The 17052-nt window shown below is 26.6% G+C and overlaps 1 protein-coding gene, 1 long non-coding RNA gene and 1 other non-coding gene across 5 annotated transcripts in view; 1 reads left to right on the forward strand and 2 right to left on the reverse strand.

Annotated features, from left to right (window-relative positions):
- The window catches only part of LOC142321831 (cyclic GMP-AMP phosphodiesterase SMPDL3A-like), a 397040-nt gene that overhangs the window by 199081 nt on the left and 180907 nt on the right, over positions 1–17052 (reverse strand). The gene's annotated exons all lie outside the window — the stretch shown is intronic.
- LOC142321837 (uncharacterized) overlaps positions 1–17052 on the forward strand; it is a 285303-nt gene that overhangs the window by 134737 nt on the left and 133514 nt on the right. For both annotated transcript variants that reach the window (XR_012755722.1, XR_012755721.1), the window contains exon 3: positions 16445–16532. This is a non-coding gene — a long non-coding RNA (uncharacterized LOC142321837). The remainder of the gene's footprint in view (positions 1–16444; positions 16533–17052) is intronic.
- TRNAI-UAU (transfer RNA isoleucine (anticodon UAU)) lies at positions 6001–6092 on the reverse strand. The gene is given in 2 exon segments: positions 6001–6036; positions 6055–6092. It is a non-coding gene; the product is annotated as a tRNA-Ile (tRNA).

The raw sequence follows: 17052 nt of genomic DNA on the forward strand, positions 1-17052 counted from the left end.
TAATAAATCTTTAATTAATAATATAGCTTAGTTTCTTATATTTAATTAGAGTTCCTAATTTATTAATATCGAAGTAAAGAATCTGGGGCAACTACCAGCTCACAATTATCTTTCACCGTAGTAGATTTAATCTTAAAGATGAACAAAGAAACAAAGAAGGTGAACTGAGTGAGTATCCTTGTGATTACTTTTCATGATCATAAATTAATAGAGACATTTTATAAATTAATAAAATAATTTTCAATCGTTACTAATGACTCATACTATTCGTTTCTTTTAATATTATGTAATAGCTTTGTAGTTTTGGTTTATATATATTATGTGTATCAGATTAATTCTTTCTCATAATAGTTTGCATTAATCTCTTGTATACATAATACACGTTAAATTCGTTCTAGATTACTAAGTACATTTTATATGCGTCCTCAGCTTTCTGCTTTGATAAATTTACAATTTCCTGACTTAACGAATTTTCCCCAAAAAACATTATTGCATGCCATAATTCTGTAATTTTATTTTACTTTATAGATTACATTAAAGAAGGAATATTTTCAACCATTATGTTGTTGAGTTTCCGCTACTTAAATTTATAAAGGAATAAAATGAACATATTTAACTATTATTTCCCGTGATTTATGAATATACAATAATTATAAATAAACTAAAGACCGAATAATGCTTATCACATTAAGCTTAAATATATTTAAAAACTGCTGAGTTATCCTGTGTACTACAGAGAGAAATTCTTATATATTACCGGAAATAGTATTTTCTTCTTAAGTTCTTAAGTTTCTTCTTAAGTTTTCTTCTTAAGTATGTTTGAAAATATCTCTTGAAAAACTTTGTTGTATAAGCTTTAATTGTTCTCTCTGAAATATTTTTTCAAAATAAAATTTACGTGGATAAATCACAAAGAAAATCTTTTTCATTAGAAGGGTGTTGAGTCTGTTAGTAAAATGTAGAAAAAATTCTGCTTAAGTTAGAATAACGTTTAAACTTCGGCCTAGACTTTCTTAAATAAAAAATAAACGAATTTTTATTAACATAAATAGACTGAAGATAAATCCATTAATTGCCTTTTATTCTGAATTGTGTATATGTGTGTGTGCGCGCGCGCATGTTTTACATATATCCATTGTGACTTAATCATATATCCATTGTAAATGAAATTTAATTGATTTAAATATTGTTCATCCACATGGGATATTTTCATGTAACGTGAACAGTTTAGAATACGATATACATATTTTATAAAGTCAAAATTACTTAAAAATACAAAATAACAGATGGGATGAACAATGAATCATGTTTTAATTATCAATACATTACCTTGTACTCAGTACCCAGTACATTACCTTGTACTCGTATTTAATAAATTAACGAATTTACTGAACCAGTGATTAAGATCCTAAAGCTATGCGCCTAAATACGTGTTCTGGTAAATTGGCTGTTGTTGTGTACTCAATTTAATTTTTATTTTTTTAGAGTAATTTGTTTTTTTTACAACTGTGGCAATGTGATTTTCGTATGCACCCTTATATCAATTAACTTTTATGTAAGTTTACAATATTATTGCCAAAAATCTTATTTTGAGGAAAAACTATTTTTCCGTGTTTCATATACTGGTATAGGATCAATTGAACCCTATATCCCGTAATATTTTCCTTAAATCATTTGTTACGGTAGTATAATTTTTTTTTCTATCTTATAGAAAGAAAATGGTTATCTAAAAATTATTTTTATTTTTTGAGACAAAAAATGTGATACTGAAAAATGTGATTCGAACGAATTTTCGAGAATCCATTAATTAACGAGGATTTCCTAAAAAATATATATTTAAAATTAGCATCATTTACTTTTCTAGATGGATTGAATTTATTACTTGTATTCTAAATTTATTCAAATAGAAGATCATTTCACAAAAAATACTACAGGAAATTTTTATATTTTTATAATTTTATTGAAACTGAATAGTTTTAGTTTTGTAAAATGAGTCCTTAAATTAACTAATATGGGCATATGTAAATAAATGGACACCATTCATTCTATATAGTATAATGTACTTGTGGTATTTGCTAATAGAGTGATGACATAGTAAAATTCCTCTCTGTAAGGTCAGACAAAAGTGAGAAAATATACTCATATTTTCCATTTATAAAAAATGTCCCTATTCGTACTCTAGATTTACACTCGATTGGGTCTATTTTTTCGTATTAGAATAAAGTAGATAATACTGCATCTAGAAATAGGGATCAGAAAGGAAATAAGATTCAATAATAATGAAATTAAGAGCTATTTAATTTCCTAAAATTGTTAAAATTTATTTTTTTAATATTTTTACTTTAAATGTACTACTCAAGTAAAATATTACTTAATGACATTTTTGTAAACTTGACCGTTGGTTTGTTTATTAAAAAAGTCAGGTTTAACAAAACAATGTTATGTTTTTCTTAATATAGTAGCGCTAATTTAAAGATAACATGTAAACGCTTTTTTTAGATTGATACCCTTTTTTGATTTAAAAAAAATTCAGCTATTTTTTAAAAAGGATGACGAGTTCCTTATTCACTACTGGTGGCAGAGGTTGCAATTAAGAGTAAGCACTTAGCTGAGTTTTTTTAATAATTCATTAAATGCAGTTGAATTTCTGTACAAGGTACTTCTATACAACGGTGAAATTCTTTTCATAATAAATCTTTTTTTATACTACGTAACTCTTTAAATAAAATTTATACGAATAACTAAGTCAGCATAACCGAATTAAAATCTCTATTTGATGAGATTTTAACAAGGGTTTTTCACTCTCATTTTGCAGTTGATGATTATAAATAAATTTAATCCTTCGAATCATCTTAACTAACTATTTATTATAAAAATCATGGCTATTATCCCTTCAGTGGAGTTAGTCGATTAGAAAGTAATATGTATTAATGTTTAAACTACTATAAATTATTTAACGATCAAATAAAATTCTAAAATACCTTTGATCTCAAATTTTGCATCCTTAATCTAACACACTTCCTGACATTGCCGACTGATGAAATTTTGTACAGTTACTAAGGTCGGGTGACAATACAATATTCCACTATTACTTTTGCAAACATCCCCGCCGTACGGGGGTAAATTAAAGGTGTGGTGTAATTTCGTTACTTTCTGTAGTAAATATTTGATTGAAAATTTGTTTGATATTTTATAAATATATTAGACATTGCAATATATAATGTTACTTTTTGAAATCCAAATTAACCGACTGATTAATGTATGGTAATAATTTGATTAAAGTATGACTAAAACGTATAAAGCAAGTTTATAAAAATTTTGAAAAATTTTTGTAATATTATATTTAGAATAATTACAACTTCTCACATAATTTTTTAATAAAAATATATCATAAACTAGGATTAATTATGGAATCTTATTATTTAAGTTGGATAAAAACACTAATTTTTTAAATTGATTTAAAAAACAAATTTGAAAAACATAATGTTACTAAAAAAAAAAAATGGTATTTTATTAATAGGAAATGTTTTTTGTTTAAAAGTTTGATACATATATATATATATATCATCATTTTTAATAATTTTATAGCATAAAATGTAAACATTGTGAGTAATGTAAACATTTCAATAGTAAAGTTTATTTTATATTTTAAATCGTGGTAGTATATTATATAGTGTGATATTATATTCATATATATATATATATAAACTGTATATGAGTATTACGTAAAAAAACAATTTTCCTGGAAATTATTCTTTTTTTCAAGGGAAAAAATAATAAAATTGTAAATAGTAAAAAATTGTTAAGGTGAATGTTGGTAAATTATTGTAAGTTAATAAATTCTTACTAGAATAAAATATTTTTGAGATAGATGAACTGTTGTTGCTTGCATACACTGAATATTTTTTTTATTTAGTCCAGTAATGGCAAAAATGATATTAACATACATGACATCGATGTAAGGCAAATAGGTAAAAATAATTTTTGTATAAATTTTGTCAAACTTCATTTAGGTCCGAAAATTGAAATATAGAAACTCCTGATAAAATTTAAATTTATTTAACCGAAGACTGTGCTATGCAACGAAGTCCACGTAATAGTTCTGAACAAGTGAGAAACTAGGAATCCTGTACTTTATAGTGATATTAATGTAATCTTGTGTTAATTCTTAATTAATTAAGAATTAACAGATTCATTGTCATACCACAAAGTATTTTAGTAAATTTTGTAATATATAGCAGAATAATGTTTGAAAAAAGTTATAGAAACTTACACAAACATATTTCTTATATTTTCAATAATATGATGAATTTTAAAAAACTCCCAAACGTGATATTTTTCGGTTGTGTTTTTTTTAACTCTGATGTGTTAAACGTAAGTTCTCTTAAGATTTTATACGTAAAAAGAATGGTTGGATTGAGGTATGGCTATAAGTTAATAGTTGTTATCTGATTACTCATCTTTTGAAAGATATTTTTGAAGGTAATTTAATTTTATATGTTTATGGTAGAAAAGAGATCTGGAATTTTTAAATAACATTGGCATATCTAGAATAATTTTGTGGCTGGAAGATCTGCGCACAAATATCGAAACTAATCTCCTCTCTCTTCTCTCTCTTTTTTAATATCAAAATAATTTCATAGTCGTATCTCTAAAACAGAACAAAGAAGTAGATTAACTTATTTTAACGGATTTTCTGTAAATCTTTTCCTTTATAATATACTTCATATTTTTGAGTGGAAACTTCCCTCCCTATTCTACCCAATACAATATCTGTAAAGGCAAGTTATTTATCTCTTAATTTCGTTTAACAGATTCATTGTTGTGAACACCGAGTGATTATTATTTATTACATTTATCAGTGAATTGATCATCTTGGTGAGAATGAATGCTTTGTGCTTTGTAGGCTTTTCATTCGTTTAATTATTGAGGGAACGTAGCATCCACGTCGGGTTTATTCTATCATAATAGTTGTTTTTCATAAACGTGTAACAGAGTTTATCATCTACCACTTAGAAATAACATTTAATGGTTTTTGCATAGTATTATAGTTTTTGTTTTTCTTTATTATTTTTCTATAAAATAACTTACCTTTCTGTTATTTATCTTAAATAATTTTAAACTATTCGGTATATAATCGGTTTCGTAATATCTAATTTGCCATACTTTTGCCTTTATACTAAAATTATAAATTTATACTAAATTTATACTAAATTTATACTAAATTTATACAATTTATACTAAAATTTCAATTTACTTTTGTTTCTTTATTTACTGTTTGATGAGAGTTAATAATGATATTTAGTATAACCAGAAAACGTTCCACGATTTTCTGTAGCGTGACTCCTGTTTAGAAATATACATGAAAGATATACCATATGAATTGTATTAAAATTTAGAAAAGACATTTTTTAATTGTTTTGTTAAATTTTAAGCATCCATCCATCTAAACATTTGGAAAATTTTTATGATTATTTAGGGAAAGGTAATTTTTATTAAATTAACACAGCTACTTACTACTTCCCAGTGATTGACCTTGATTTAAGGTCATTTTAGGTCAAAATAAATCGCCTAATTTAGAATTTCAAAATATTTTATAATGAAAAAATTATAAAACAGTCGTGGATACTATAAAAATTTAATCCGAGTACTTTTTTAATACCTCTAGATATCGAACGAAATGTAACTATATACCAAACGTACGTGTCACAGAAACTTACCCAAATATATTTCTATTTTATTTTGTTATATTTTCAATCGTATGATGAATATTAAGGACAGTTTTTTTTTCAAATATATTAATATTTACATTAAAATATAAAATTGTGAAAATTAATCGATTGTGTATATTTTATATCCATTCCATCTGCGCAATTCAGTATAATACTTTTCTTTTTAAATTAAAGTAATAAATTATGATAAAAAAATATAATTATGATAAAAATAAATTTTAAATTGCAGTTAAAATTTAAAATAAAATGCGTTTCAAAAAAATTTAGATTCCCCAGGTGAGGCTCGAACTCACAACCCCGGCATTGCTCACGCTTACTGACATATAAGTACCGTGCGCTAACCAATTGCGCCACTGGGGAATTCGTTCAACTCATCGAGTTATTATGTTCCTTATTATAAAAAATAGTTAAACATTAACACGTGTATAATTATAAGTCATAATAATGTGACGTCAGTAATTTCAACCTCTTTTAAATCACTTCAACATAATATAAATTCTACTTTTAAACCCTCCCACACAAGAAAAACAATACAAACATTTTCAAAAGCTATTATAGTATACATTATCTGTCATTACTCTTCGGTATGGTTATCACAAATTATTTCACACTTGTTTATCCATCTTCTTCTTAAAATTTCTGCAGAATAGTTTTGGCCTGTCAAGTTTCGGGTGTAAGATTTTAATTTGTTCAGTTCAGTGTGTCTCGTATTAAATTATGCTTTTTGATTGTATTATTCTTTATTATAGTTCTAATTAAATTATTTTAGTTCAGTACTAACCGTTTAATTTTCTTTTTATATATAATTTTACAATTTTTTAGCACCTTCAACATTAATTTTAAAAGTTCGCCTTCAATTTAAAAGCAATACTTTTATCTCCAAGTTGGCTTTCGCTCTATTTTAATCTCCTTTGTAAACTGAAGGTTTTTTATAATTCTTACTTTAAATTAAATTTACTATTGTTCATTTAAAAGTAATGTTTTTATATAATTTAATTTTTTTAATTCAATTAAGTTGTACTTTAAAGTGATTTTTTCAGTAATTTAATTCGATTTTTATTACCGTAACCTTTAGTTCAAATTTTTCGTCTGTATAAAGTGTGATTGTTGCTGTGTACGTTTGGTCTTGAATGTTTAATAATATATTTCTAAATTTCCATAAGATTTATATAATTCTATAAAAATAAATCATGACATTTCAATTCACTATGCTAGTTTTTTTTAGACAGATTAAATTTATTCTATAACTACTTATATCTAATTGAGATCTTTTTAATAGTTGAACACACAGCTAACACAGATTTTCTTCTACAAATTTATTATATAATTATTGCACTTTAAAATATTTCCTCTTCATTTTCTGTACATAGCGATGTCCTCATTGGTTTAAATTTCGGATTATATTTAAATCGACAGCCATCATCTAGAGTAGATGGTGCCTCATTTGGAGTTTATTTCCAAATTAGGCATATCTAATTTGTTGTATTTGTGTCTAAATTGACAACCATCATTAACTCAATTTTAGTTGTAAATATTAGTGCAATTGTATATTCATCTGTAGGGCTCATACTTGTTTCTTTTTCATATTAAAATCCTTTATAGTAGCCTTTTGCTTAATAATCATACTCTCTTCTTCTTTTGGTTGTGGTTCTCTACAATTTTCAGTCGTTCTCTCTGCTCCTAATTTTTCTTATCTAAATTCAAATATATTTATTTATTCTGTTTGTTCCAAATTTTATTTACGGTCGGTTACATCTTATAGAGACCTATTTTTAGGTAAATTTGATCATACACAAATACTTGAAAGGAAGTTCCATTGAAACTTCACAATAATTATAACCTAGTATTATAACGTGTGCGGAATGTTCATATAAAACTCAAAAAAATAGGTCCATCAGTAACATAACCGAAAAAAATAACCAGAAATCAAAAAAAGAAGAAGAGTTGAACACTGAAAAACAAAAAATGAAATATAAAGTAAACGAGAAAACAAAAATAGAGAAGATTAAATGAAAATAAAATCTCGACGTTGGTCTTGCTTGTTGTTCCCCATAGTTCAATTCCATAGGTCCAAATCTGATTCAGGACAGCTGAGTACAATAACAGCTTATTAAATAATGATAACTGCGACTACCTGCCGAGCAAACAGTACATTTTCTTAAGCTTCACGTTTAATGGCTTCCTCTTTTCCCGTACTTGAAATTTCCAGTTCGGATCGTTAGGCAATGACCCAGATGAAAGATTAGATATCTTATGCTTTCGGTATGCGAGATTAAAACGCCATCTAGATTCACCCGCGCACAGTATCCTATCCTCATAGTGTGTATATGTATGTAATATATATATGTACAAATCTTGAAGACTTAGCAATATTTGTTCTTTTTATAACTGAAATAAATAAAATACCTTTGTGCAAGAAACATTATATCGGGTTGTCTCCGAGAATAAATTTTCTTTACAGCCAACCCCTGTACTAAATTGAATGATGTTACTTGTTGGACTGAATGTCACATGACTCGATTTCGCTTGGTTAACCCTCATCTTTCATTTTTCCGCCCACCTGTTTGTCTAACCCAGTTTGCAGCATAGCGGAAGCTGCAGTTGGCTCCATATCGACAGATAGAATAGCGTGTCGTCAGCAAAAGAAGCAACGGTGGTATTGTCCGCAGTAAAAATGGAATATAGAACAGGATCAAAATGTATTTATTGAAAGAAACATCTCAACTTTCTCGTTTTCAAGATGTTATTTGTCCCCTTAATTCTTTGTTAGTTCTTTCTGCCACTTTTATCATTTTTTTCAGATGTCATTAATGAAGCCAACATTTTAGACAAACGACTTATGATGTTATACGTACTAAAGAGCTGAGTTCGATTTGTTATGATCAGTCAATATTATTATTTAAACAGATAAAATTTTACTCAGTTTACTCAGTAAGGTTGCTACTGAAGAAACTGCTTTTGACATCACTATACCTATTGTAACCAAAATATTATTATGTGCATATATTAGAAAAATATTTTATAACGTGAAATCTAACATAATTGTTTTCTTTAGCCTGAAATACTCGATTCCATGAACGTGTGTTATACTTAGAGGATTGATAGCTAGACAGACTTTTGCTACTTAGTTGTGGTTTGAGTATGGCCGGTGTAATATTTGTTGTGTATGAATTAACATTATAACTCTTCAGAACTAATTTTATGTGAGTGCTGAATAACTCACAAAAGAAAACTAAGCTGTGCAGCCTTTAGAACTCATACTTCAGTAATGGATTTTGGCAATAATATTTGGTTACTTTTGTAAAAGATGTTGGTTGCCTTTTAGATTCTAAGCCACAAACATTTCAAATATAAATATATTAATAATAATAAGAAGAAGAAACCTATTGTCCTTTTTATTAAATATTTTTCATTTATTAAATTATCATACTGATTAGATACATATATTAGTATATAAATTAAATAACTACATAAATAAATATTAAATTCTCCATGGAAGCCGCATAATAACAGCTGATAACATTTCAAGGTACGTGAAGATGACATTTTGCAGTGAAATAATGTATTAAATTAGTTCAAGTGATAGTAACGTATGGCAAAATTGAATAATTTTCCAAAGAGATTTTTTCGATATTTGTTCCTGTTTAAAGTAATAAGGTAGGGTTTAAAAATTAAGTTTTTAAACTTTCTAGAAATCTCACTGCTATCCAAGAAACATTTTATTTCAGTTTACATCTTATGCTTCTATGATGTAAAAATTTTGAAATTTTCATTAAATATTGGATGAAATTTTCATAAATGTTGTAAAATTTATTATATCATGAAAATATTTGGATCTTCTTTGTGAAAAAAAAACTACTGTTTTCTGATTACACGTTTCCTTTTCAAAAAAAAAAGGTACTAATCCAAATCAGATGATATAAATTATTATATAGCATTAATTAATTTTTTAGCTACATTCGAGAAAAGGGTGAAAAGAGATTTGTAAAAGTACAATACCTAATTAAATTACGGGAACGTCAATTGTGAAGAGTTACTCGTAAATTTTACATATGATGTATAAGAAAAGTCTCTTTTCTCAGTCTCCATAAGGATAGATACATGAGATTTTTGTATATATTCACACTACGTTATGTTACTTCTGTAGTTAATGAATATTTCTTAGGTATATGATTAACAGATACATATTACAAAATTATGTAAAATTTCGCATTCACCGTTAATAAACGTGATTAAATTAAAATTGATAAATTGTTTATTCATAAGTTTATACAAATCTTGAAGAATTAGCAATATTTGTTCTTTTTATAACTGAAATGAATGAAAAATACCTTTTGTGCAGGAAACATTATTTCGGATTGTCTCCGAGAATAAATTTTGTTTACAGCCAATCCCTCCACTAAACTGAATGAATGATGGATATTACTTGTTGGACTGAATATCACCCTGAAGTTTGGTGGGCATGGTGTTATGATGATAACGTGCGATCATTTTAATTAAGAAAATGACGTTACACTTTTTTAGTGAGCCTGGTGTGTGATACTTAGAATTTTTGAAAATGACTAGCATTTTCTGGAGTGATCTGTATCTCATATCAGATTAGTTATGAAATCTAATGGTATATATATATATGATAAACATAAATATCATTAGTAATTAACTGTAATTCAAATACTTGATTCTGAATTAACTTTATACATGTAAGATAAGGCGAATAGGATCAACATAAAATAAAAAAGTTTATAATTAATCTCATACTCTTGAAACAGAAGATTAGCATGTACACGAGTGTATCATGTGGGATTTTTTGAAATTTGTGGTATATAGAATTTTTTCATTTATTATATATATATATATATATATATATATATATATATATATATATATGTTTGAACCTGGTCAACACGGATTAGTTGAAAAAATGTTTTTCTTCAGAAAAAAGAAAGTGGGCAAACGATAATTTTTTTGGTCCTCCATGAATTTTTACTATTGTCAAAATGTTTTAATAGGATTAAGTAATCCTTTTGGAAATCATTACAAATTAATAAAAAAATGAAATATCATTAATATAATAAATAGTTCAGAAAGGGAAAGTAAACCATTTTTATTGCATTAACCTGATCAATAATACGTCTCTAATGATATGTAGGTCTTTTATAACATCAAAAATACTTTAAGAAAAAGATGTAGTTAGGTAGATCTACATTTCTGATTTTGAAATGAACATGCCATTTATTCACAACTGATAGAAGAGGGTAATTAGTAATTCATAGGGTTTACCTGTGGTAGGTTTGAAAAACAGTCAGAACACGCAAATTTAAAAACAAAATATTGTAAAACAATCAGTAGTATTTAAGATCAGAAGATTTATTTTTACATTTAAGTCTTGTTTAACAACCAGGTGATGATAAATCCATGATACTTAAAGAGTAAATTCTATGTAAGATTATTAAACGGAAGAACAAACAATAGTGGTTTAAAATTTTATGTTTTAAAATGATTTAATTATACCCAGATGTTTTTGGCGGTCTTTTTTGTGATAATTACAATGAATCTGAAATAAAAAAAATGTGGTAAAAAATATTATTAAAGAAATATTTTTGATAATGGTTGTGAAAAAACCTCTCACTTGATATTGAAGAACTCAAATTGAAACTTATAAATTATGTACGTGGTATTTACCTCGGTGATTTACTTGAATGACCACCTTTTTTCAGTTATTCGAACAAACTACATAGTGGTGTAATTCGTTTATAGAGAAGATAAAAAATATTACCTTGTATGTATTAATTTCACATTTCTTATATAAAATACATGTAATTTAGTTCGATTTTATGTTGATAATTTTATTTTCAATTGTAAATTAAGAGTAACAAATTTAAGAAAATAGTAATAATTATAAAAATTAATAAGTTTTTGATAAATTGTTTTAGAGATATTATTTTTTCTTATGAAATATTTTTATTTCTTAATCTTAAAACAAATTTGAAAATTGTATATCTTTAATTTCCACTAAATTTAAAGGTTATTAATACAGACTTTTGTTGCTTATTAGTTAAAAATTCGGCTTTTTTTGTGACGTTCCGTTAAGACGTGCGGCATCCAATTTGCACAAACCTTTCTGAAGCCTAAATGGTCATGAACAATGCAACTAATAACAACTCTTGAAACATCAGAAAAAATTAGGGCTAAATCGGAAATCGTTGAGGAACGATCTTTTCTAATTTTACCATCGACGCGTTTCCACAAGTCCTCGGTGATTATCACGGGCCTCCCCCAAACGTTCTTCATCATGCACATTAATCCTGATACTCTTCACACCATTACTTTACTTTTCACACCATTTTTGGACGTTTCATTCATTACATTATCACCGTACACAGAAACCAACTGCCTATGAATTTTAGCCTGCTTAATATTTTGTTGGTAGTAAAAACGTATAACTACGTATTTCACAGTCGACGGCAACATCGATTTTCCTACTCATTTTATAACGTAGTAACTGACACGTAATCAAAGATACTACTACAACGCGACAACTTACAGACAACAATGCAGTGTGTACATTACTAGCGTGACCATGAGCAACACAGGTTTGCCAATCTTAAGGAGAAAAATTTTCCAGCGGTCTTTACTTTAGAGATATCCCTCGCAATTATAAAATAATAATAACAATTTTTATTCAGTATAAATTAACATAACACTGGCTTATTAATTGTTTAGTAATTTAGTTTTACATTTCAGTTTTAAGGCAATTAATTTTGTGACTTACTTTTTTACTATCAGTACATTAATTAGTAGTCACTACTTTAATCTATGTTTATTATAATAATATTAGTAAAAAATTATTATCTTTAATATGAAGGATAGATTAAATTTCGTTATATTCTTAATTTTGGAACTAGTGTTTCATATTTTAAATCATTTTATCGATTAGTAAAGAAAACTCACAGAAGTGACATTTTCCTCTAAATGTAACATTGTGAGGAAGAATTGTCAGTATACACCAAGGCCTATACCACAAAGGTGGGGGATTGGGGTTAAAGCAATTTGGAACACTTCAGGTGTCACTCGGTTCAAATTACTCACACTCCTTCCTCCTTATGAGCTGACCACGCCCCTACCCTTATGACCTAAACCAAGATTTCTATCATCACTATTTATTTTTCTCTATTTCATACTACGTCAATTTAGTTTTTTCCAAACATTATACTACTATTTTTGAAAAAAAAAATATTGGTCACAGACGTTTGATTATTACTGATTTACCTGATAATACCTTGAAATTGATAAAATTCGTAAACTATAATGTGTTTAATTCTATATTAATTAGATTAGTAAATCAGTTATTTCCTACGAGGTTGCTGTACTTTTATATATTAATAATATTTTTCTCTCTGACATTCTAATGTGGTTACATAAAAAGCTTTACGAGCAGTAGTTGATAATGAGTTGCCAAGAAAGCATTGCCTGTATTTGCAGTTAGTGTTAGAAATTAAAATATTTTTATTTTAATCATTTTTATAATTTGAATAAATAAATCATAACTAAATGAACTAACAATTTCCTGTTAAGTTTCTGATTACACTACAATAATAATCAGATTCTAAGACAAAACATATTTACATGTATAACAAAAAAAACGTATAAATTTTATCATGTATTTGTAGTATTCGAGCAGAAATACTTGATAATTTTGCACAACCTTTGTTGAAAAATAACAATTTATTTTAAAATTTTTCATTATAAGAGTATATTAAGAGATTACATGTCGTAAAATAGGACATCAGTTTTAAAAATACTGGAAATAGTCTTTGGATTCTTTAAACGTATTACACTTGATCATCCACTTGTTGATAAGAGGCTGCTTTATCCATTGTAAGATAAATGGCCACTCATGATGTAAGACAAATTTGAAATGCCTTAAGTGTAGATAAATTGTTTTAATTTAAAACTATCAATTTGACAAGAGACATTAAAACTGCTCCGCAACAACTCTAAAGGTTTTAATTGGGTGAACTAGGAGAAATTGGGAGAAACTACGTTTCAAAACTGCAGTTATTCAGTTTTCTCTTTCCAGTCATATTTGAGTGAATTCTTTGGTTTTCGTCAGTCAAATATATTTTGTAAATTCATAATTAATGTATGTGATTTTCTACAAATATACTTAACCTTCACTATAGTGGCTATTATAAATATATTTAAAAAAAATTTAATTCGATAAAAATGACGTAAAATTAAAATAAGTTTTTGTCCGGTATAAAGTCAGTTGTTTTATGAAAATCACTCCATATATGATTTGCCTATTTTAAATTTATTCGTTATGATCCAATCCCAAATATGTAATGCACAGTTCTACATCACATTTTGCAGATTATACAGCTAACGGGCGACAAAACAATTTGTTGTTGTACATCACTGTCTTGATTTCTTTAGCGTAGTTATTTAAAAATTTATTGTTGTACCGTAACGGCTTAATGCAACAGATACATATACTCGTATATGATGTAGTTTCGAAATCGAGTTACTATATTTTATTTCCAAGTTTGAACGAGAAATCGCTGAAATTACGACGGTGTTAATTTTTTTAATATATAAAATTTAGGTATTTTATACAATAATCTCTACAATCAACGTAAAAATTATCATCATTTATTTCTCCTAATGCTAATTCAGTGCTAGTTTATACTTTTGCTAAGTAAATCCATATTGAACATATATGATCAATTGCAAGAGAAAGAAAACGGTTGTATTTTCTAGAGTATTCTTTACAAGAGTTATTTGACTGATGCCGTGTCAAGTTCGTGCAATGTTTAAATTGATTATCATGCAATAAATCAAACTACTTCAAACTAATATAAGTCCTTCCCCTGAAAGAGTGTTTGTCTATTTTGTTTAAATTTTTCAGAGATTAAGTTCTACTGACCAAGTGGTAACCTATGACACTATCAATGTAGACGTCAATGTTGGAAGGTAATAACTTAGAAAATATTGTTAAATACGTGTAAAATGTATATATAATCAATGCCGTTTTATGTATATCAACGAAAATATGTATTTAAAATTTCAATGATTGTTTACAAATTTAAATCAAATTACTAGCATGTCATAGCGTGGGAATAGTAGCAGATACAATAAAATAAACTTGATGAGGACAAACCTCATCAATTCTGAAGTCAATTCTGACCTCAGTAATTATTTGATGTGTATTGTTTCCAATTATGATGGATATGTGCATTAGCACATATCCTTTAGTTTGGATTATCTCCAACTTCATTACATCTCGCTTATAAAATTTCGTTTACGTATTTTTTTCAAGTTTCAAGGTATTCCTCGCTACAGTGAATAAATGGTTTAAGATTAAGCTACGCTAAAACGACGATTAACGTTTTTTTGAATAATTTTTCTTACAAATCCCAGGTTTATTAGAAACAATAGAGTAAATGATATTTATGAGAATCTTCATATAATTAAAAGAGATATTAGTTATCAGTATATATATATTTATTTTTTTAATTTAATCCAGTGGGTTGTGATTAGGGCCATTATTTTAAGTAATCTGGTAATAATAAATTGAGTTGTTGTAAATCTAATTCCATTATTCAGAAGTGGATATTTTTGATAAAAACATTACTATTATTAAAATCCTTATGTTACATCAGTACATTATTCAGTATTAATTATCCAGTTTCACCATTATTTTAATTGCTTTATTTTAAATATAAAATTTCGGAAAAGAAGAGGAGAGGTTATTTTTAAAAGAAAATTATTTAAGTGTGATGAAGTACGAAAATGTATAAATTCGTTAGGAAAATATAGGTTTATCAAAATAAACAACATGTTTTTGAAAGGTCAGAGCACATTTTAACCATAACGATTTAAATATTTACTTTGATACAGACCAAAATATTTTAGTAGCCTCAAACAATGTCATATGTCTTTGTATCGGTTATTTCGTTTTACTAAATAATAAACATCAATAATATATGTTTTGATTTGGGCAAATAAAACAAAAACATATGTAATATGGCTTTGATGATATTTTTACTTTCTATATAGTTTGAGTTTACTGTTCACTCACGTATATTATTAATAAAAGAGGAAATTCTACGTGTCAAAAAATTCATCCACAGCTTATTTTTATTCCTCAACGTTGAGGTTACCTTAAGCAAAAATTCTAAAATTCGTAGTTATTTAATCATTTATCTAGTGCATACATACATATATATATGCGCGGGCGCGCGTGTGTGTTTTAAAGGAGGAGAAGTTTAGGACTGAATAAAAAGAAAAAATAAATTTGATCTGATAGTTTATTGTAAACTAGTATACTAAAAGAAATACATGTTTGTATTGCATGCATTCCCGAGGGTAGATCTTTCATGGGAGTTGTTAGCAGCTTGAGAAATGACTCTATTAAATTTTTATAAATATTGCATGAGGGAATGGCGTTGATAGTTTGGAGATGTTACTTCTTAAAGGAAATATTTTAATTGAAGCTGTTGGTGAAGATTTAGTTTATAAATAAAAATCATTAGCATTATCATTAAAGTAAAAATGTTAAAAAAATAGTTTTTAGTAATGTTACATTAGCACTGAACATTTTTTTTTAAACCAACCTTTGTTTTATATATATACAAAAAAAAAAAAAAAAACACTCCAAAACTTCAAAAATTTAATATTTTGTAGATTTTTCAATCTTTTTTCTGTTTCAGAATGTCTAGTATGAACTAAACTTTGTTTTCTACCTGTAAATGTGACTGTGTCAGTGTGAAAACAACTTTACATCCGAAGAGTTATGAGGTAAGCAAAACCAAAACCACTATTACAGAATATAGTTCTAATATTTTACTATTTCTACGAATAGGTAAGATTAGTTTTTAAACTTTTTTTCTGAATGAGACCTTATCAGTTTATCAGAACAGAAGTACTTGTCAACTTGCATTCAATAGGGAGAAAATTTAAACATTGCTGATAATTAATTTTTTTTCAGCTGGCTGATAATATTTCTATACGATTTAACTAATTGGAGTATTTTAAAATGAATATCTGAAATAAAAAAATGATATGTTTAATTGTTAATTTTTATTAATTTAATTCATTTACTAAATCATCGTACATTTATTTTTACCAAAAAATAAATAAATTTAAAGTAATTAAAGTCGTGTCTAATAATTTTAAAATGTTTGTCACTAAGGGACGGTTTATATTTTTAATTCTTTGTAATTCCAGAAAAGTTTATTAATATTAAAATAATTTTTATGCTTCTAAACCTTGGTTTTTAAAGGATACCTTAATCCATCAAGGAACATTAAACTTTTCT

The sequence above is a fragment of the Lycorma delicatula genome, chromosome 3 (genome assembly GCF_047948215.1).
Source record: "Lycorma delicatula isolate Av1 chromosome 3, ASM4794821v1, whole genome shotgun sequence".
NCBI classification, from domain to species: domain Eukaryota; kingdom Metazoa; phylum Arthropoda; class Insecta; order Hemiptera; family Fulgoridae; genus Lycorma; species Lycorma delicatula.